Source organism: Bombina bombina, chromosome 2 (assembly GCF_027579735.1).
Source record: "Bombina bombina isolate aBomBom1 chromosome 2, aBomBom1.pri, whole genome shotgun sequence".
NCBI classification, from domain to species: domain Eukaryota; kingdom Metazoa; phylum Chordata; class Amphibia; order Anura; family Bombinatoridae; genus Bombina; species Bombina bombina.
The window spans coordinates 1,217,707,607-1,217,729,652 of record NC_069500.1 but is presented as its reverse complement, the minus strand read 5'-3'; positions in this window follow the sequence as shown (position 1 = coordinate 1,217,729,652).

Sequence of the window (22,046 nt, the reverse complement as noted above, 5' to 3'; positions counted from 1 at the left end):
AACCAACACAGTTATAATAATACACGTTTTACCTCTGTGATTACCTTGTATCTAAGCCTCTGCAAACTTCCCCCTTATTTCAGTTCTTTTGACAGACTTGCATTTTAGCCAATCAGTGCTCACTCCTAGGTAACATTCACATGCATGAGCTCAATGTTATTTATATGAAACACCTGAACTAATGCCTTCTAGTGGTGCAAAACTATCAAAATGCATTTAGATTAGAGGCGGCCTTCAAGGTCTAAGAAATTAGCATATTAACCTCTTAGGTTTAGATTTCAACTAAGAATACCAAGAGAACAAAGCAAAATTGATGATAAAAGTAAATTGGAAAGTTGTTTAAAATTACATGCCCTATTTGAATCATGAAAGTTTTTTTGGACTTGACTGTCCCTTTACTAAATAGTAGTGAGCGGGACCGCTGCACTGCAGAAAATGGCCCGTGTATAAGGGCTTTAGGACTAGTATCCTATAAAATAGTATAATATATACTTTAAAAACAAAATTTCCAAGATATTGTCATGACATATGGTGGGAGCAATTTTAGGACTATATATTATATTGTTTCTGATCTTTTTCCTCCCACATATTTGTAACTTAATTGACTGGATGTCTCATATATCATATGCAACCAATTGGAATTAACACATTAGTGATGGAGCAAGAGAAGAGAAAAACAAGAGAAAGAAATATTTTTTTTCTTGATGTTTAAACAGCATTACACAAGTAAGGCAAAATACAGGTGTCACAGCATAAACATCTTAATATTAGCATCAGAAATAAAGACCACAAAAACCTAATTTTTCTGGTAGATGAGCATACCTCCCAACATTTGTCGCCAAGAATTCATGGACCGCTATACACCATGGCCTCTAGTTATCAAGCCGACAACCTCAAATACGCTGGAATTCCGCAGCGTATTTGTGGCGAGGCTGATTCGCCTTAGTTATCAAGCCCTAGACACCGGCAAAAGTAGAATATAGTGACGTAAGCTTCGATCCGCCGGACTCAGTCCGACACAGATCGATTCTTACGTCACTCCACATGTTCCGAACGCAAGTTCGGCACAATCTGACTACTTTTGAAAGTTATCAAATGACTAGCAGGTACGCTCGGCACTTTTTCGGCCCAGTGTACCTGGTTTTCAATCCGCCGCCCTGAAGGCGGCGGATCCTATAGGAATCAATGGGAGTCTGACCATAGCGAAAGTTCATGTTCGCTGCTGCCGACATCCCATTGATTCCTATGGGAGATGTCTGCACCTAACACCTTAACATGTACCCGAGTCTAAACACCCCTAATCTGCCCCCCCTACACCGCCGCCACCTATATTAAACATGTTAACCCTTAAACCGCCGCTCCCGGAGCCCACCGCCACTGTAATAAACTTATTAACCCCTAAACCGCCGCTCCAGGATCCCGCCACAACTATAATACATTTCTTAACCCCTATCCTGCCGATCCCGTACCCCGCTGCAACTAAATAAATTGTTTAACCCCTAAACCGCCACTCCCGGACCCCGCCGCCACCTATATTAAACTTATTAACCCCTAATCTGCCCCCCCTACACCGTCGCCACCTATAATAAATTTATTAACCCCTATCCTGCCCCCCTATACCGCCGCCATCTATATTAAACTAATTAACCCCTAAACCTAAGTCTAACACTAACACCCCCCTAACTTAAATATTATTTTAATAAATCTAAATAAAAATTACTCTTATTAACTAAATTAATCCTATTTAAAACTAAATACTTACCTATAAAATAAACTCTAAGATAGCTACAATATGACTAATACTTATATTGTTGCTATTTTAGGATTTATTTTTATTTTACAGGTAACTTTGTATTTATTTTAACTAGGTACAATAGTTATTAAATAGTTATTAACTATTTAATAACTACCTAGCTAAAAGAAATACAAAATTACCTGTAAAATAAATCCTAACCTAAGTTACAATTAAACCTAACACTACACTATCATTAAATTAATTAAATAAATTAGCTACCAATACCTACAATTAAATACAATTAAATAAACTAAACTAAATTACAAAAAAACCCACTAAATTACTGAAAATAAAAAAATATTACAAGAATGTTAAACTAATTACACCTAATCTAAGCCCCCTAATAAAATAAAAAAAAATAATAATAATAAAAGTCCCTACCCTATTCTACATTACAAAGTAACCAGCTCTTTTACCAGTCCTTAAAAGGGCTTTTTGCGGGGCATGCCCCAAAGTAATCAGCTCTTTTACCTGTAAAAAAAAAATACAACCCCCCAACATTAAAACCCACCACCCACATACCCCTACTCTAATCCACCCAAACCCCCCTTAAATAAACCTAACACTACCCCCCTGAAGATCTCCCTACCTTGAGTCGTGTTCACCCAGTCAGGCCAAAGTCATCATCCAAGGGGCGCTCAAGAGGTCTTCTATCCAATAGAAGTCTTCATCCAAGGGGCGTCTTCAATCTTCATCCATCTGGAGCGGAGCGGAGCCATCTTCTTCCCAGCCGACGCGGATCCATCCTCTTCAACCGATCAGATTCAAGTTCAATCGGATTGGCTGATCCAATCAGCCAATCAGATTTAGCTCGCATTCTATTGGCTGTTCCGATCAGCCAATAGAATGCAAACTCAATCTAATTGGCTTATTGAATCAGCCAATCAGATTTTTCCTACCTTAATTCCGATTGGCCGATAGAATCCTATCAGCCAATCGGAATTCAAGGGACGCCATCTTGGATGACGTCATTTAAAGGAACCTTCATTCGGCGAGTAGGCGTCAGTTGAAGAGGATGGATCCGCGTCGGCTGGGAAGAAGATGGCTGTGCTCCGCTCTGGATGGATGAAGATTGAAGACGCCGCCTGGATGAAGACTTCTATCGGATGGAAGACCTCTTCAGCGCTCCTTGGATGAAGACTTCTATCGGATGGAAGACCTCTTCAGGGCCCCTTGGATGATGACTTCTATCGGATGGAAGACCTCTTCAGCGCCCCTTGGATGATGACTTCAGCCCAGCTGGGTGAACACAACTCAAGGTAGGCAAGATCTTCAGGGGGTTAGCGATAGGTTTATTTAAGGGGGGTTTGGGTGGGTTAGAGTAGGGGTATGTGGGTGGTGGGTTTTAATGTTGGGGGCAGTTGTATTTTTTTTTACAGGCAAAAGAGCTGATTACTTTGGGGCATGCCCCGCAAAAAGCCCTTTTAAGGGCTGGTAAAAGAGCTGATTACTTTGTAATGTAGAATAGGGTAGGGACTTTTATTATTTGGGGGGGGGGGGTTATTTTATTAGGGGGCTTAGATTAGGTGTAATTAGTTTAACATTCGTGTAATATTTTTTTATTTTCTGTAATTTAGTGTTTGTTTGTTTTTGTAATTTAGTTTAGTTTATTTAATTGTATTTAATTGTAGGTATTGGTAGCTAATTTATTTAATTAATTTAATGATAGTGTAGTGTTAAGTTTAATTGTAACTTAGATTAGGATTTATTTTACAGGTAATTTTGTATTTCTTTTAGCTAGGTAGTTATTAAATAGTTAATAACTATTTAATAACTATTGTACCTAGTTAAAATAAATACAAAGTTGCCTGTAAAATAAATATAAATCCTAAAATAGCTACAATGTAATTATTAATTACATTGTAGCTATATTAGGGTTTATTTTATTGGTAAGTATTTAGTTTTAAATAGGAAAAATTAATTTAATAAGAGTAATATTATTTAGATTTATTTAATTAATATTTAAGTTAGGGGGGTGTTAGGGTTAGTGTTAGACTTAGGTTTAGGGGTTAATAATTTTATTATAGGTTGCGGCGGTATAGGGGGGCAGGATAGGGGTTAATTAGTTTAATATAGGCGGCGGTGGGGTCCGGGAGTTTAGGGGTTAAACAATTTATTTAGTTGCGGCGGGGTCCGGGATCCGCAGGATAGGGGTTAATAACTTTATTATAGGTGGCGGCGGTATAGGGGGGGCAGGATAGGGGTTAATACATTTATTATAGGTGGCGACAGTGTAGGGGGGGCAGATTAGGGGTTAATAAGTTTAATATAGGTGGCGGCGGGGTCCGGGAGCGGCGGTTTTGGGGTTAAACAATTTATTTAGTTGCGGCGGGGTACGGGATCCGCAGGATAGGGGTTAATAAATTTATTATAGGTGGCGGCGGTATAGGGGGGCAGGATAGGGGTTAATAGGTATTATGTAGGTGACGGAGGGGTCCGTGAGCGGCGGTTTAGGGGTTAATACATTTATTATAGTTGTGTCAGGGTCTAGGAGCGGCGGTTTAGGGGTTAATAACTTTATTTATTTGCGGGGGGCTCCGGGGGCGGCGGTATAGGGGGTAGAACAGTATAGTATAGTCTGAGTGCTTAGTGACAGCTTATCAATAAAGCTGTAGAAAAGCCGAAGAGCAGCAAGATCGGATGAGTGATAACTATCACAGTCTGCTGCTCATCGCCCCGTACTTGGTGCATGGCTTTTTGACAGCTTTTTTGATAACTTTGGCGAACGTATTCAGGTCCGCAGCGGCGATGGTAGGCGAGCTTAAGTGAGCGTATTGGGGCCGGCGAAGGCAGGTATGTACGGAGCTTGATAACTAGAGGCCCATGTGTTTATTTCATCTGGATTTTTAGGGGAAAGTGATAAGGAAAGACCCCTTTTGGACCTGAGAGAGTTACTAATTTACGACTGTTTTAGAGATAAATGATACACATTTTCTCAGTGTAGGGGACCTTAGAAAAAGCTTATGTTTATCAAAATATATTGACGCTTCTGACAGTGATAAATTAGTAGTAATGATAACGAACTTATATTTGGCATTATGCACCACAGTAATAACTAAATAGTTGGGTTGTTTGAGAAATAATCATAAGGATCTGATATTCCATCTATTATCTACACTGTACATGAAACCGTTAGTAATAATAGGTCAGCATATGTCAGCCATCTTGAAAACCCCATAATGCATTTTACATAACACAGAAAAAGAGATCTACTACAATTCCTATACAAGAACATCTATTAAAATTCATAATATGAGTGTCAATAACTAAGGTCACCTCTGCATTTGAGTATTAGATCCTAAGAATTATGTAAGCCTAATAAGGGAAATATGTCCCAAGTAAAATGAAATGAGATAATCAGCAGGCTTTAGACCAATAAAAACAGTGACAATAGGGGCGGAGCCTACAGTTGTTGCGGCAGGACGTGTGTGTGAAGAGCTCCTGGTCTTAATCAGCTATGTTAGAGTTATTTTTTAACTTTAAAGGGACATGAAACCCAAAAAGTTTTGTTCATGATTCAGATAGAGAATACAATTTTAAACAACTTTCTTATTTACTTCTATTATCTAATCTGTTTTATTCTCTTGGTATCATTTGTTGAAGGAGCAGCAATGCACTACTGGTTTCTAACTGAACACATGGGTGAGCCAATGACAATCAGTTTATATATGCTGCCACCAATCAACAGCTAGAACCTAGGTTCTCTGCTGCACATGCACTTGCCTAGATAAACATTTCAGCAAAGGATAACGAGAAAGAAGCAAATTAATTAATAGAAGTAAATTGGAAAGTTGTTTGGAATTGTATTCTCTATCTGAATCATGAAAGAAACATTTTGGGTTTCATGTCCCTTTAACTTAATTTTCTTTTTGGTAAACATAAGCCACACAAACCATGTTATTCAAGAGGAGTCTTGGAATTTCTAACACCATACGGATCTACCTATGTTCCTCAGCTGACTGCACTGCGACTAGCCACAAGGTTGAGAGGCCTCTATTGACTGACTGTCAGTGTTGTTAAAGCTACCGCATATATACCCCCCCCCCCCCCCCCAGGTCCCTGGGTTACCAAACTAGTTCAACTATAACTGGACAGTTCTTTGCTCAATCTTTGAAATAAAGATAATAACCTCTATCAAAGAAAGCAAACATGGATGCACTTGATGCATGGGAGACAAAAATGCTTCAGTTGCTCCCCAATCATTTCTCTACATTGGAACAACAGCTATACAAAATCCTTTTTCCCAAAAGAGAGGATACACCTTCTGCCTACGCTGGGAAAGAAGAGCTATCCCAAAATCACTGTAGTACCAGGAAATACGATGGAAAAATGCGTGCCTTCCCCACCACTCTCATTGCCTCTGACTCTGGTAATCGACTGCTGCAGCCCTTAGAAAACTTACCAAAGTTAAGAAAATGAAAGGAGTCCCGAAAATGGCAAACATTGCTAGTGTACAGGCAGACCAAATATATACTACATCACTTACCATTCAGCCAGCTTCCAGTTCCCTGACAGCAGATGGTGGTGGGCGGGAGAGAGTGGTTACATAGCCGCCCAGAGGGAGAAATGCCCACTAGATGCCTTACCTGCCTCTCCAGGTCAAAGATCAATGCATTTGGGAGACCTAGACCCTGTTCAAGTGAAGCCCACATTGCAACCTAATGAAACTAAAGTCCGGATTGTGGAGCGTCATACAGTATACCCTGTACCATCAAAAACCACAAAGGGAAATCTTCCCGTGAGCCCCTCTGTGCTGGTGCAGAAAGTTGCCAAATTCAGCCCTACAGCCCCAACTGGAGCTACTAACAAGACCACCAGAAAGGTATCGCTGTTGCAATCAATTGTGCTAAGCCCCCTTGCAGTGCACCCGCAATATCATCCCCTTATAATCCTACCATCAAACCAGATACGCAAGATGAGACAGAGTATGGCATATCAGGCTATGAACTCGCTTCACTTTGCCCCCTGTGTCCTCCGGTCTGGAATCGGTTAGTGAGGTGACACCCCATATAGGAATGGCTCTGGAGCATTGATGGGAGATATAGGACGCTAAGCAGCATTTGCTGAGATTGCATCAACTGATTATTCCCTTGAACCTTCAGATCCTCCTATTTACTAACAGGAGCTACCTATAAAGACATGGGGACCTGAAGAACTGGTTCGCTTGATATAATTCAGAATTGCGGATTAGCTTGGTGTCAGCTACCGCAGTCTCTATCACTATTTTTCATTACATTGGATAGAGTTAATGAGAGTACTTTCAAAACTTGCTTGATTTTCAGACGTAAGTGTATACTCTGAGACCAGAATTAACTATCCCATATTAAGTTTAACCGTTTCGAATGCGTAGTTTGCCTAACAATGTTAAAGTTATTTTTTCTTGCCTCTCGTATGTTTATATATTTATATACTCTTGTTCCTATGTGTAGTTGAGTTCATGTCTGTGCCTATATTGTAGAATTGTGATTACAGCTTGACAACATTTCTTTATATACTGCTCACAATTATATCTTTAAAACACAGCACAATCTATCCCTGAGCAGGGATAAATAATTAAACTAAATAATTACCATGTCTCTCCACTAGATGGGAGTAAAGTTTAAATTATATGATTACCAAACAAAGCAATACTCCCTTAGTTTTACTGCTGCACAAGCTCAGTATTTATATTTACTTTTCATATGCAATAATAGAGTATTACATAGTGGCGGGCTGGTTTCTGAATCCCATGAGTGGTCTTTTAACATCTAGATACATAACCACTCTCTTGACACAAGACGCCCAAATGTGTGGCAAAGGTCTACAAGCCCTATAATGCTAATCTAGCTTGCCACATCAACAGCCATCGAATACAAGAAGTATAACTAACTGTAAGTATAATTGCATCACGCACACAATACTTTCATACTGGATAGGAGATTAATTGGCTCTTTACATCCAAGTTTTCTCTCATTTCCATATAATAACTATTTGAGGTTATTACTTATTAGCTGAATATCATTACTGTAAACAATCTTTAGTTTTCACTAAAATCCCCCTCCTTGATATTACTCAGTTGTTCATTATATTATTGAGGGAATATAGGAAAATAAGATTACTGAATATAAAAATTTAAAAAAGGGGTTCTCTATTAGAGATCCCAAAGTGGTCTCTCTTATTAGAAATAGCCTCCTATATATTATTTTGTTTATGAAAGGGGTCCAAGAGTGGCCCCCTGTGCCATCCAGGAGGTATTTAGAACACTAGGCTATCTACTTGTATATTATGTTTCTAGATTTTCGTACAGAAATACACTATCGCCTAGATTACGAGTCTTGTGTTAGCCTTAAAAAGCAGCGTTGAGAGGTCCCAACACTGCTTTTTAACGCCCGCTGGTATTACAGGTGTACCGCTCATTTTTTTTCCACGACTCGAGCATACCGCAAATCCACTTACGTCAATTACGTATCCTATCTTTTTAATGGGATTTGCCTAACGCCGGTATTAAGAGTCTTGGAAAAAGTGAGCAGTACACCCTCTCCTGCCAAGACTCCTACCGCATTTAAAAGTCAGTAGTTAAGAGCTTTATGGGCTAACGCCGTAACATAAAACTCTTAACTAAAGTGATATAAAGTACACTAACACCCGAACCAAAATTCGAAAAATTCCGAATCGGTCCGAACCGAACCAAATTTTTTCGCCATGCACATTTCTATTTTAAAGTGCTGGAAGTGATCATGATTGCTTCCAGCAGCATTTATTGTATTGCGGTAATGCCTCGATATTGAGGCATCCTGCAATACCCTTTTTTAAGCATCCAATGCAGAGAGAGCTACTCTGTGGCCATCTCTGCATCGGCCAGCGATGGTGCGAATTGTTGGTGGATGGGAGCCATTGCAGGGAGGCAGGTGGGCGGCCCATCGCTGGAGAACTTCCGGGCGGTGGTGGAATTCACTTGCGTGTGGGCGCGGGAGCCGATTGTTGGTGGGTGGGAGCCATTGCAAGGAGGCGGGTGGGTGGCCCATCGCTTAAAAACTTCCGGGCAGTGGTGGAATTCACTTGCTGGTGTGCGCGGGAGCACGCACAGGGGGGGCGGGACGTGCGTGAGCGTGATCACTAAGCAAGAAGTCGTGGGAGAGGAGGGTGGGAGAAGGAGGGGGAATAATGTTGGGAAAAGGATCTGGGAGGGGGAGGGTATTGAGGTGGGGGCAGCTACACTACAGAAAAAATTGGGATTTATGAAGAAAAAGGCAAAGTTTATTGCAAAGTGGGTACTGGCAGACAGCTGCCAGTACTCAATATGGTGGCAAACAGAGGGGGAAGGGTTAGAGAGCTGTTGGGGGGGGGGCTCAGGGAGGTTGGGTGGTATGGGGGGATCCTACACTACAGAAAATACAGAATTAAAAATAAAATAAAAACTTTTTATTTTTATACAGGCAGACTTTCTGCCAGTACTAAAGATGGCGGTTACAATAGTGAGGTGGGGACTGAAGAAAGCTGTTTGAGAGGGGTCAGGGAGGGATCAGGGGGTGGGATGTGTCAGGTGGGAGGCTGATCTCTACACAAAGGCTAAAATTAACCATACAAGCTCCCTACAAACTACCTAATTAACCCCTTCACTGCTGGGCACAGCGGCATTTAGCAGCCTTCTAATTACCAAAATGTAATGCTAAAGCCATAAATGTCTGCTATTTCTGAACAAAGGGGATCCCAGAGAAACATTTACAACCATTTGTGCCATAATTGCACAAGATGTTTGTAAATAATTTCAGTGAGAAAACAAAAGTTAGTAAAAAAGTTAACAATTTTTTTTATTTGATCGCATTTGGCCGTGAAATAGTGGTATGAAATATAAAAAACTGGGCCTAGATCAATACGTTGGGTTGTCTACTAAAAAATATATATATAATGTAAAGGGTTATTCAGGGATTCCTGACAGATATCAGTGTTAAAATGTAATTTATGAAAATTTTGAAAAAAAAATGGTTTGGAAAGTGCTACTTGTATTTATGGCCCTATAACTTGCAAAAAAAGCTAAGAACATGTAAACATTGGGTATTTCTAAACGCAGGACAACATTTTAAAACTATTTAGCATGGGTGTTTTTTGGTGGTTGTAGACATGTAACAGATTTTGGGGGTAAAAGTTAGAAAAAGTGTGTTTTTTTCAATTTTATAAAAAAAATTATAGTAAATTATAAGATATGATGAAAATAATGGTATCTTTAGAAAGTCCATTTAATGGCGAGAAAAACAATATATAATATGTGCGGGTACAGTAAATGAGTAAGAGAAAAGTTACAGCTAAACACAAACACAGCAGAAATGTAAAAATAGCCCTGGTCCCTAACGGTAAGAAAATTGCTAAATGGTCTGGTCACTAAGGTGTTAAACATGTCCATGGTAATGATCTGCGGGGTCAATATTATCTTTAATAGTTACCATCTTTCCCCTAAAGACCTCTGCAATATTGCATTCAAAGGCTGAAGGTACAATAGCCAACCTTCCTTAAGCTGAGCCTTCTTTTCTTCCTTCTCAAAGCTAATGGGGGATAGTGTAGAGCCAGCTGCCCACAACTGTTGAAACTCGCTCCCCCAATTCAAATCACCAGGGTTTTGGATAAATCTGGCTGGTGTCACTACATAGTCCAATCTACGGTCACCAATAGCAGTTCCCTCTGGAGTACATAGCATAGAAGTCACATTGAATCATTTTTTGACTCCCCTAGGATAACAGGCTCTATGCCTTAAAAAGTCTCCTCTACAGCTGCTGTCTGGATGGTAACAGGCTGTAATGACAGATTGCTGGTGCTGTCATTGTCGTTAGGAGACTGGATCATATCAGTCAGCGTCTTCACAAAGCCAGTTAGTAAGTATCTAGTAGTTTACAAAGCTCATGTAGGATATAGGTAGGAGTTGAAATGACTTGCATTTATGCAATAAACAGTGCTATAACACAGCGTCGTGCAATGATAGAGTCTCAATAAAGGTGGGGGTAAAGCTTGGGGTGAACTCAATACCACACTTTACCTTGAGATCCACACTGAGATGGCTCCAGTTGTTAACTTCTCACTCTAAACAGGATCCAATCCAAGTAATAAATAGCTCTCCATAATCAGGTAAAAATCAGGAACTTAGATGAATGACTTTCAGAGCTGGATGTTAAAGCAGGATTAAGGTAAATTTAAAGGGACATAATACTCATATGCTAAATCACTTGAAACTGATGCAGTATAACTGTAAAAAGCTGACAGGAAAATATCACCTGAGTATCTCTATGTAAAAAGGAAGATATTTTACCTCACAATCTCCTCAGCTCAGCAGAGTAAGTTCTGTGTAAAAAGTTATACTCAGCTGCTCCGAGCTGCAGGTAAACAAAATTTAAAAAAATGAAGAAATGAACAGCAGCCAATCAGCATCAGCAGTGCTGAGGTCATGAACTCTTACTGTGATCTCATGAGATTTGACTTAACTCTCATGAGATTTCATAGTAAGCTTCCTTTACCTGATTGGTGAAATAATATGAGAGTGCACGAAGCTCATCCTTTCAGTTGTCCCGGGACAGACACACTAAAATGCTGCTTAGAAATCCTTTACAATGGGAGGTGGCTACTGAGGAACTTTTGAGGTAAAATATCTTTCTTTTTTACATAGAGATGTTCAGGTGATATTTTCTAATCAGCTTTTTACAGCTATGCTGCATCACTTTCAAGTGTTTAAACATTTGGGTATTATGGCCCTTTAAGATTGGTAATTTTCCCTGTTTTTTTTAGCAGCTTGTAAAATGGCTGCCATTTGAAGTACCCCTCTTTTTTTATTTTTATCCCATAATCATGGATACATGTGTGTATATTACGGTATAAAAACCAAGTAGTAAAATACAATTAGATTTGCCCAATTTCTTTTTTATCACATTTTACAAAACAATAAACTCCACATCCCACTAAGGGCTAATTCCAAAATATTTTCTGTTCCTAGTGGTAAAAATCCAGAAGTCTTCCCTTTTGAAAGAAGAGCCAAGCTATCTCCTCCTCTATGGTGATATTTGTTCTCTTAAAATGTTTTAGGGGATGTTGATGTCTTTGGAAGCAATCCCCTACTGGCATTTTTGTATCAAAATCCTCAAAAAGAGAGTAATATTCCTTGACTGGGTTTGTGTGTATATATATATATATATATATATATATATATATATATATATGTGTGTGTGTGTGTGTGTGGTGTGTGTGTGTAATATGCTTAAGGTGGCACTGTCGACAAGTTATTAAATATAAACCTGTTGAATGTTAGAAGTTCACTAAACATCCTATGATACCAAAGAGGAAGTGATTTTCTTCACAAATTTACAACACTTACAGGGATTGGGATTACAAAAACACTTTTCTAATTAGAAAAGTATGTTGCGTTTGATTTGTTTGATAAATTCAAATTTGCATTAAAGGGACAGTATACTCCAGAATTGTTATTGTTTAAAAAAATAGATAATCCCTTTATTACCCATTCCCCAGTTTTGCATAACCAACACTGTTATATTAATACACTTTTTACCTCTGTGATTACCTTGTATCTAAGCTTCTGCAGACTGCCCCCTTATCTCAGTGCTTTTGACAGACATGCAGTTTAGTCAATCAGTGCAGACTCCTAAATAACTCCACGGGAGTGAGCACAATGTTATCTGTATGACACACATGAACTAGTACTGTCTAACTGTAAACAACTTTCAAAATGCTCTGAGCTAAGGAGCGGTTTTCAACGGTTTAAAAAACAGTTTGAGCCTAGCTAGGTTAGCTTTTCAAAAATACCCCCAAGGGAACAAAGCAAATTTAATGATAAAACTCAATTGGAAAGTTGTTTAAAATTGCATGCCCTATCTGAATCATGAAAGTTTTTTTTGGACTTGACTGTCCCTTTAACTTTGCTAAAAGAGTTTGACCAAATCCGCCGCTTGACTTTTTAACAAATTCAAAGTATGAGCTTATAACCCCTTTATATGAGCCTATTTGTTATTTTATCTTCTTGCTCAAGGTTTTAAAGTCAGAACAGTTTTTCTGTAATCTTAAAGGGACAGTATACTATAAAATTGTTTTTCCCTTAATGTTTCCAATTACTTTTTTACCAGCTGCAGAGTATAAAATGTATGAGATTTGTTTTTTAAGGCTTATTTGTGTATATGAATTAGCTGATTTTCGGCTAGATTACGAGTTGTGCGTTAGACTTAAAAACCAGCGTTGGCCGCTGGTATCACGAGTCTTGAAGGTACAGGTGTACCGCTCACTTTTTTGGCCAGACTTGGAAATACCGCCAATCCACTTACGTCAATTGTGTATCCTCTTTTTTCAATGGGACCTGCATAGCGCTGGTATTACGAGTCTGACAAAAAGTGAGTGGTAGACACTCTCCTGTCATGACTGGTACAGCATTTAAAAGTCAGTAGTTAAGAGTTTTACTCTACAACGCCGTAGCATTAAACTCTTAACTAAAGTGCTAAAAAGTACACTAACACCCATAAACTACCTATCGCAAACACTATAATAAAATTTTTAACCCCATATCTGCCGAACCGTACATCGCCGCCACTATAATAAATATATTAACCCCTAAACCGCCTCGCAAACACTAGTTTAAATTTTTTAACCTCTAATCTGCCGTTTCTAACATCGTCGCAACCTACCTACATTTATTAACCTCTAATCTGCCGCCCCCAACGTCGCCGCCACTATATTAAAGTTATTAACCCATAAATCTAAGTCTAACCCTAACAACCCCTAACTTAAATATAATTGAAATAAATCTAAATAAAATTACTATCATTAACTAAATTATTCCTATTTAAAACTAAATACTTATCTATAAAATAAACCCTAAGATATCTACAATATACATATAACTAATAGTTCCATTGTAGCTATCTTAGGGTTTATTTTTATTTTACAGGCAAGTTTGTATTTATTTTAACTAGGTAGAATAGTTATTAAATAATTATTAACTATTTAATAACTACCTAGTTAAAATAAAGACACATTTACCTGTAAAATAAAGCCTAACCTAAGTTACAATTACACCTAACACTACACTATAAATAAATTAATTCCCTAAATTAAATACAATTAAATGCAATTAAATAAAATTATCTAAAGTACACAAAAAAAATTACAGAAAATAATAAACAAATTACAAGATTTTTAAACTAATTACACCTAATCTAATCCCCCTAACAAAATAAAAAAGCCCCCCAAAAATAAAAAAGCCCTACCCTACACTAAATTACAAATAGCCCTTAAAAGGGCCTTTTGCGGGGCATTGCCCCAAAGTAATCAGCTCTTTTACCTGTAAAAAAAAGTACAAATCCCCCCCCAACATTACAACCCACCACCCACACCCAACCCTACTCTAAAACCCACCCATTACCCCCTTTAAAAAACCTAACACTAACCCCTTGAAGATCACCTTACTGGGAGAAGTCTTCACCCAACTGGGCCGAAGTCCACAACGAAGCCGGGAGAAGTCTTCATCCAAGCCGGGCGAAGTGGTCCTCCAGACGGGTAGAAGTCTTCATCCAGACGGCATCTTCTATCTTCATCCATCCGGCGCGGAACGGATCCATCTTCAAGACATCCGGCGCGGAGCATCCTCTTCCATCGAAGTCTTCTTACTAAATGACGGTTCCTTTAAGTGACGTCATCCAAGATGGTGTCCCTTCAATTCTGATTGGCTGATAGAATTCAGAATCAGCCAATCGGAATTAAGGTAGAAAAAATCCTATTGGCTGATGCAATCAGCCGATAGGATTGAACTTCAATCCTATTGGCTGATCCAATCAGCCAATAGGATTGAGCTGGCATTCTATTGGCTGTTCCAATCAGCCAATAGAATGCCAGCTTAATCCTATTGGCTGATTGCATCAGCCAATAGGATTTATTCTACCTTAATTCCGATTGGCTGATAGAATTCTATCAGCCAATCGGAATTGAAGGGACGCCATCTTGGATGACGTCACTTAAAGGAACCGTCATTTAGTAAGAAGACTTCGATGGAAGAGGATGCTCCGCGCCGGATGGATGAAGATAGAAGATGCCGCCTGGATGAAGACTTCTGCCCGTCTGGAGGACCACTTCGCCCGGCTTGGATGAAGACTTATCCCGGCTTCGTTGAGGACTTTGGCCCGGTTGGGTGAAGACTTCTCCCGGTAAGGTGATCTTCAAGGGGTTAGTGTTAGGTTTTTTTAAGGCGTTATTGGGTGGGTTTTAGAGTAGGGTTGGTTGTGTGGGTGGTGGGTTTTAATGTTGGGGGGGGATTTGTACTTTTTTTTACAGGTAAAAGAGCTGATTACTTTGGAGAAATGCCCCGCAAATGGCCCTTTTAAGGGCTATTTGTAATTTAGTGTAGGGTAGGGCTTTTTTTATTTGGGGGGGCTTTTTTATTTTGTTAGGGGGAATAGATTAGGTGTAATTAGTTTAAAAATCTTGTAATTTGTTTATTATTTTCTGTAATTTAGTGTTTGTTTGTTTTTTGTACTTTAGATAATTTTATTTAATTGTATTTAATTTAGGGAATTAATTTAACTATAGTGTAGTGTTAGGTGTAATTGTAACTTAGGTTAGGTTTTATTTTACAGGTAAATTTGTCTTTATTTTAACTAGGTAGTTATTAAATAGTTAATAACTATTTAATAACTATTCTACCTAGTTAAAATAAAAACAAACTTGCCTGTAAAAATAAACCCTAAGATAGCTACAATGTAACTATTAGTTATATTGCAGCTAGTTTAGGGTTTATTTTATAGGTAAGTATTTAGTTTTAAATAGGAAATATTTAGGTAATAATAGTAATTTTATTTAGATTTATTTAAATTATATTTAAGTTAGGGGTGTTAGGGTTAGACTTAGATTTAGGGGTTAATAACTTTAATATAGTGGTGGCGACGTTGGGGGCGGCAGATTAGGGGTTAAGAAGTGTAGGTAGGTTGCGGCGACATTGGGGGCGGCAGATTAGGGGTTAATAAATATAATATAGGTGTCGGCGATGTTGGGGGCAGCAGATTAGGGGTTCATAATTATAATGTAGGTGGCGGCGGTGTCCGGAGCGGCAGATTAGGGGTTAATCAATATAATGTAGGTGTCGGCGATGTCTGGGGTGGCAGATTAGGGGTTAATAAGTGTAAGTTTAGGGGTGTTTAGACTCGGGGTTCATGTTAGGGTGTTAGGTGTAGGCATAAATGTATTTTCCCCATAGGAATCAATGGGGCTGCGTTAGGAGCTAAACGTTGCTTTTTTGCAGGTGTTAGGTTTTTTTTCAGCCGTCTCTCCCCGTTGATTCCTATGGGGAAATCGTGCACGAGCACGTTCAGCCAGCTCACCGCTAACGTAAGCAGCGCTGGTATTGAGGTGAGATGTGGACCAAAATTTTGCTCTATGATCACTTTTAACGCCGGGTTTGTAAAAACCCCTAATACCAGCGCTGTCTGTAAGTGAGCGGTGAGCATAAACTGCTCGTTAGCACCGCATAGCCTCTAACGCAAAACTCGTAATCTAGGTGTTTGTGTTTTGAAGCCACAACCTAATAAAATGGGTTGTGCTTGTGGTATAGTCAGATCTCATTACTTTATCACGTTGTGTAAATATACCTGCTTCTTTATCTTATATCTGTCCATAAACTAATCACCAATACTTGAAGAGAACAATGGAAAATTAACATTTTATTACCTTATCTCTTCTATAACCCACTGGTAGTGTAATTTCTTCTACTGGCTGTGTTTACACAGCTTGGCCTCAAGGCCAAAAACTTTTAGAATAGGTGGGGATACCACAGGCTAAATAAACTAATTCAAATGTCAATATAAGGTTAATGGAATTACTTGTAAACAATTTAATACACTCCAGCAGGTGGATCATTGGGAACAAATTAAAGAGGAGAACATTTTTGAGTAAACTGTCCCTTTAAATATTGACCATTTATTAATATAATTATAATGAGGTTTATTGAAGTAATAACCTCATTATAATTTACAATTAATAACAAATCCAAATATTTTATAGTGTCTTTTTTTGAATATTATATGTGAAAGGCTGAAATAATTTGATTTTAAGTATGTAATAAAGTTCTGAAAGAAAATATTTCTGAGAACAAAAAAGTAACAATACTCCAAGCAATGTATATACTTGTACAGAGTGGGGTTAATTTTTCACCCATTACTGTGCAAGAATTTGGAGATAATATGGAACATCAAAACTTTAACCATTATTTATTTTGTCTCCTTTTACTATTTAACTCTGAAAGTTGTTTTCACTGAGTTTCTATAAAGTAATTAAGATATTAAACAGGCAATAAAAGAGTGTGGATACTCTCACCTAGATTCTAAGTTTTGCGTTATGGCTATGCGCAAATAGCGCATGCATAATATTTATTGTGCATTCTTCATAACGTAGGTATTATCAGTCTGAAAAGAACGTTGTTATGCATTGCGTTAACACGAATACCGTGTTTATTTCACTTGCGTAATCATGGCTGCGTAATGGATTACTCCATAGAGATCAATGGAAACAGAAAAATAAACAGATTTTTCATCTAACACTCGATATCGCGATAACTACACATTGCTCTGTCACATTACACATACAACTTAATGGACACAAATATTAATCATGTCAAATGTACAAACAACAATCACTCACACACATTTAACATTCACAATTATTTACAACAAATACTATATAACATTTACACAAAACAAGGATTCAACAAATACGTTTGAATCTGCATAACGGGACAAAAGAACAAGAAAAACAAATTACACACTTATAAACAAACCAAACATTTGCACTGGCGATTAGGAAATATTTTTAAAAATAAAGATTTAGAACAGTTAACAAATACGATACAATCAAAAATTATCATTTTGATTTTGCGATACTGAATTATAATAATGTTCTGCAAACGATCACTATGACATCATTGCATTATCCTTAAAAACATATGTGGATTTAAAAACTCAATATGAGCATGCGCAAATTCAAACAACTACTCCACATTGCACACATACAAATCTTCACAACAGCACACCTGGACCTCGTTTACTTTGCAAACCGGTACATCATTAACCATTTACATAGGGTATATAAGCACGCTCTGAACATGGCTTCCTTGACTGTATTGCTTTTTCAAGACAGGTACAGGTCTAGGCGTTGGAGGTTAGAGATAGTCAGAGAGAGATAGTGAGAGAGAGAGATAGTGAGAGAGAGATAGAGAGAGAGAGAGATAGTGAGTGAGAGAGATAGTGAGAGAGAGATAGTGAGAGAGAGATAGTGAGAGAGAGATAGTGAGAGAGAGATAGTGAGAGTTTGTGTACGAATCTGTCTGGGTGAGTGTGCGAGTACTGCTTTGTTTTTCATCCCTTACACATAGTTAAACATATTTACTTTCATTTACAGGCAAACACATTCAATACATACATACACATATTAGTAGCACTACATACACACACATATACTCCATAACCCATTCCCTTTAAACCTATACCCATCCCATAGTTATATTTTGTTCTTTTTAGACCAACTTATTGTTTACACACCCTCATTTAGTCTTTTTTATACGTTTGTCTATTTCTTACTACCCCTTAACCTATTTTCTAAAAGCCATTCAAACTTTGAGCACTTTTTACTTTTATTTCATTATTTTGACCCCCTTTCATTTGTGCACTTTCACCTTTTGAAAAGATATGGCGGGAAGGAGGAGTAGGAAAGAGATTAGGGACGAGATTAGGGAGGAGATTAGCAAGCAGATTAGGGACAAGAAGAGGCAGGAGATTGAGGAGATTAGGGAGGAGATTAGGGAGGAGAGTGGGAGAGGAAGGGGGAGAAGGGGGAGAGGAAGGGGGAGAGGTCAGGGTGGATGGGCCAAGCCACATTGTTGAAGACGAACAAGTGGCTGGGCCCAGTGGAACAAGGCAGGAGCGCAAAGAGGGCACAATACAGTCCAGAGAACAGAGGCTCACATCACAGGGGAAGCCCAGGCAGAGGGAGGAGAGGTATAGCAGGGAGGAGAAGGAGCCCTTATAATGGCCTATATGGAGAGGGCTAGGAGGCTGCAGGCACTGAAGGCCACCCCTGCAACGAAGAAAAGGTTGTGGGAGGAGATCAGGGATGCTGTCAACGCAGTGGGGGAGTTCAGGAGGGACTTGAAATTTATACAGCATCGCTACCGGGACTAAAAAAAAGCGAGCTCAAGAAAAAAATGTCGAGGGCGAGGCAAGTGAATTCTGGGACCAGTGGCGGCCTGGAGCAGACATTCGTCTACAGCCGCTGGGAGGAAATGTTGCGTCCCAACAACATCTTTGAGGTGGCCCTAGTCGCAATCGATGGAGGGATCAATACCGGGAACCTGCACTTCTCATCTTCTGGTAAGCACATTTTACATCTCTTTTCATCCACCTCATAACTCATTTACACAAAAATAAATTATGGATATGGCTAACGCAATTACGCTTTTTTAAACATTATTCCAAAAACGCAGTCAGAATTACCTTGAAAAAGTTGGATTTGAAGAAAAGCTATCACATTAGTATATAGTCTCCAGATTATGTGTGCATTTAAACAAACTTAAGATGCACACAAAAATACATTAATATTGACCTTCTAGATTGCCCGGAAGACAGGTTTTCAAATACGTAAATCGTATTGATTTCTTTTGGATAAAATTGAATTACTAAGGCAGCCTTATTATTACACTTTCAAATATAACATTTACATCTTTATTTGGAACTGTGCTAATATCTCTTATTTCTTTAATTTTAAAATATACAGAGTCTGAGGCCGGTGAGGAGGAAACACAGCAGGAACATGTTCTTCCTTCACCCAGGCATGAGAGTGGTGCAGAAGGTGACACGCCACCTCTGAGAGAACAGGAGGATACCCCTGCAGAAGATACATGTGCAGCAGCCCCCATGCAGCAGCACCCCGTGCAGCATGCAGTAGCCCCCGTGAAGCAGCCCCCCGTGCAGCAACTCACAGTGCAGCAGCTCCCCCTGACGAGAACATCCCTCCACAATGCCTGAGGTGAAGCTGATGAGGGTCTTGCTACAGGAAATGCAGGATTCCCAGAGGGCACAACAGGCACACACAGTTTATGACCAAGGCAGTGAACACCCTGATAGAAGGACAAACAAATATTGTAAATGTTCTAAATAACATATTTCAGGTCCTCCGGGAGGTGGCAAGCAGACCATATCCAGAAATGGGAAGACCACAAGAGCCTGGACCATCAGCTCCTGGACATCATCTCCTGTGCCTCCTCCATCTCCTACTCTGCCTGGTCCACCTCCAATCACTCACAGTACTCCTCCTCCTCCTCCTCTTCCCCAAATATCTCCAATGAGGACATATCTGAGGAGGCATTTGACAACTCCAGAGCCTCACTGTCATAGGAAGAAGGGAAGGAGGAAGAAGTAATTATGTTTACATATTATTGTTTCTAATTTAAAGTTAATGTGTAAAGGATAATTATGTGATGATGTTGTTCTTCTTACACTTGTGGAGCACACTCTGTATTTAATAGGCTTCTATGAGACCGGGTCCATGGAGGCAGATTGTTTGCAGAGTGTTTTACAAGTGTGTTGAGACAACGGCATCTACTTATCAAGCCATCAACCTACTTGCATTCAACGGCACCAATACGCTCGCCTAAGATCGCCTAACATCACGGCCGCGGATCTGAATATGTTCTCCAAAGTTACCAAAAAAGCTGTCAAAAAGCTGCGCACCAAGTGCGGGGCGATGAGCAGCGGACTGTTGTTAACTAACAGTCATCGATCTCGCTGCTCTTTGGCTTTTTCACAGCTTTATTGGTACCCTGTCACTAAACACTCACACTATACTATACTGTTTACCCCCTATACCGCCGCTCCCGGAGCCCACCGTAACTCTAATAAATGTATTAACCCTTAAACCGCCGCTCACGGACCCCGCCGCAACTAAATAAAGTGTTTAACCCCTAAACCGCCGCTCACGGAGCCCACCGCCACCTACATTATACTTATTAACCCGTAATCTGCCGCCCCCTACACCGCCGCCACCTACATTATACTTAGTAACCCCTAATCTGCCACCCCCTACACCGCTGATCCAATCAGCCAATAGAATGCGAGCTTAATCCTATTGGCTGATTGGATCAGCCAATAGGATTGAACTTCAATCCTATTGGCTGATTGGATCAGTCAATAGGATTTTTCCTACCTTAATTCTGATTGGTTGATAGAATCCTATCAGCCAATCGGAATTCAAGGGACGCCATCTTGGATGACGTCATTTAAAGGAACCTTCATTCTTCGTTAGGACGTCGATGGAAAAGGATGCTCCGCGTCGGATGGATTGAAGATGGGTCTGCTCCGCTCCGGATGGATGAAGATAGAAGATGCCGTCTGGATGAAGACTTCTGCCGGTCTGGATGTCCTCTTCTGCCCGGATCGGATGAAGACTTCTTCCCCTCTGGAAGTCCACTTGTGCCCGGCTGGGTGAAGACGGCTGATCTTCAGGGGGTTAGTGTTAGGTTTTTTAAAGGGGTTTGGGTGTGTTTTAGAGTAGGGTTGGGTGTGTGGGTGGTGGGTTTTAATGTTGAGGGGGTTTTATTTCTTTTTTTACAGGTAAAAGAGCTGATTACTTTGGGGCAATGCCCCGCAAAAGGCAATTTTAAGGGCTATTTGTAATTTAGTATAGGGTAGGGATTTGTATTATTTTGGTGGGCTGTTTTATTTTATTAGGGGGCTTAGATTAGGTGTCATTAGTTTAAAATTCTTGTAATTGTTTTTTTATTTTCAGTAATTTAGTGTTTTTTTTGTACTTTAGTTTTATTTTATTTTATTGTATTTAATTGTAGGTAATTTTAGCTAATTAATTTATTTTATTTAATTGTAGTGTTAGGTTTAATTGTAACTTAGGTTAGGATTTATTTTACAGGTACTTTTGTATTTATTTTAGCTAGGTAGTTATTAAATAGTTAATAACTATTTAATAACTATTGTACCTAGTTAAAATAAATACAAACTTGCCTGTAAAATAAAAATAAACCCTAACTAGCTACAATGTAACTATTAGTTATATTGTAGCTATCTTATGGTTTATTTTATAGGTAAGTATTAAGTTTTAAATAGGAATAATTTAGTTAATAATAGTAAATTTATTTAGATTAATTTAAATAATATTTAAGTTAGTGGGGGTGTTAGGGTTAGACTTAGGTTTAGGGGTTAATAAAATTAATATAGTGGCGGTGGTGTAGGGGGGGCAG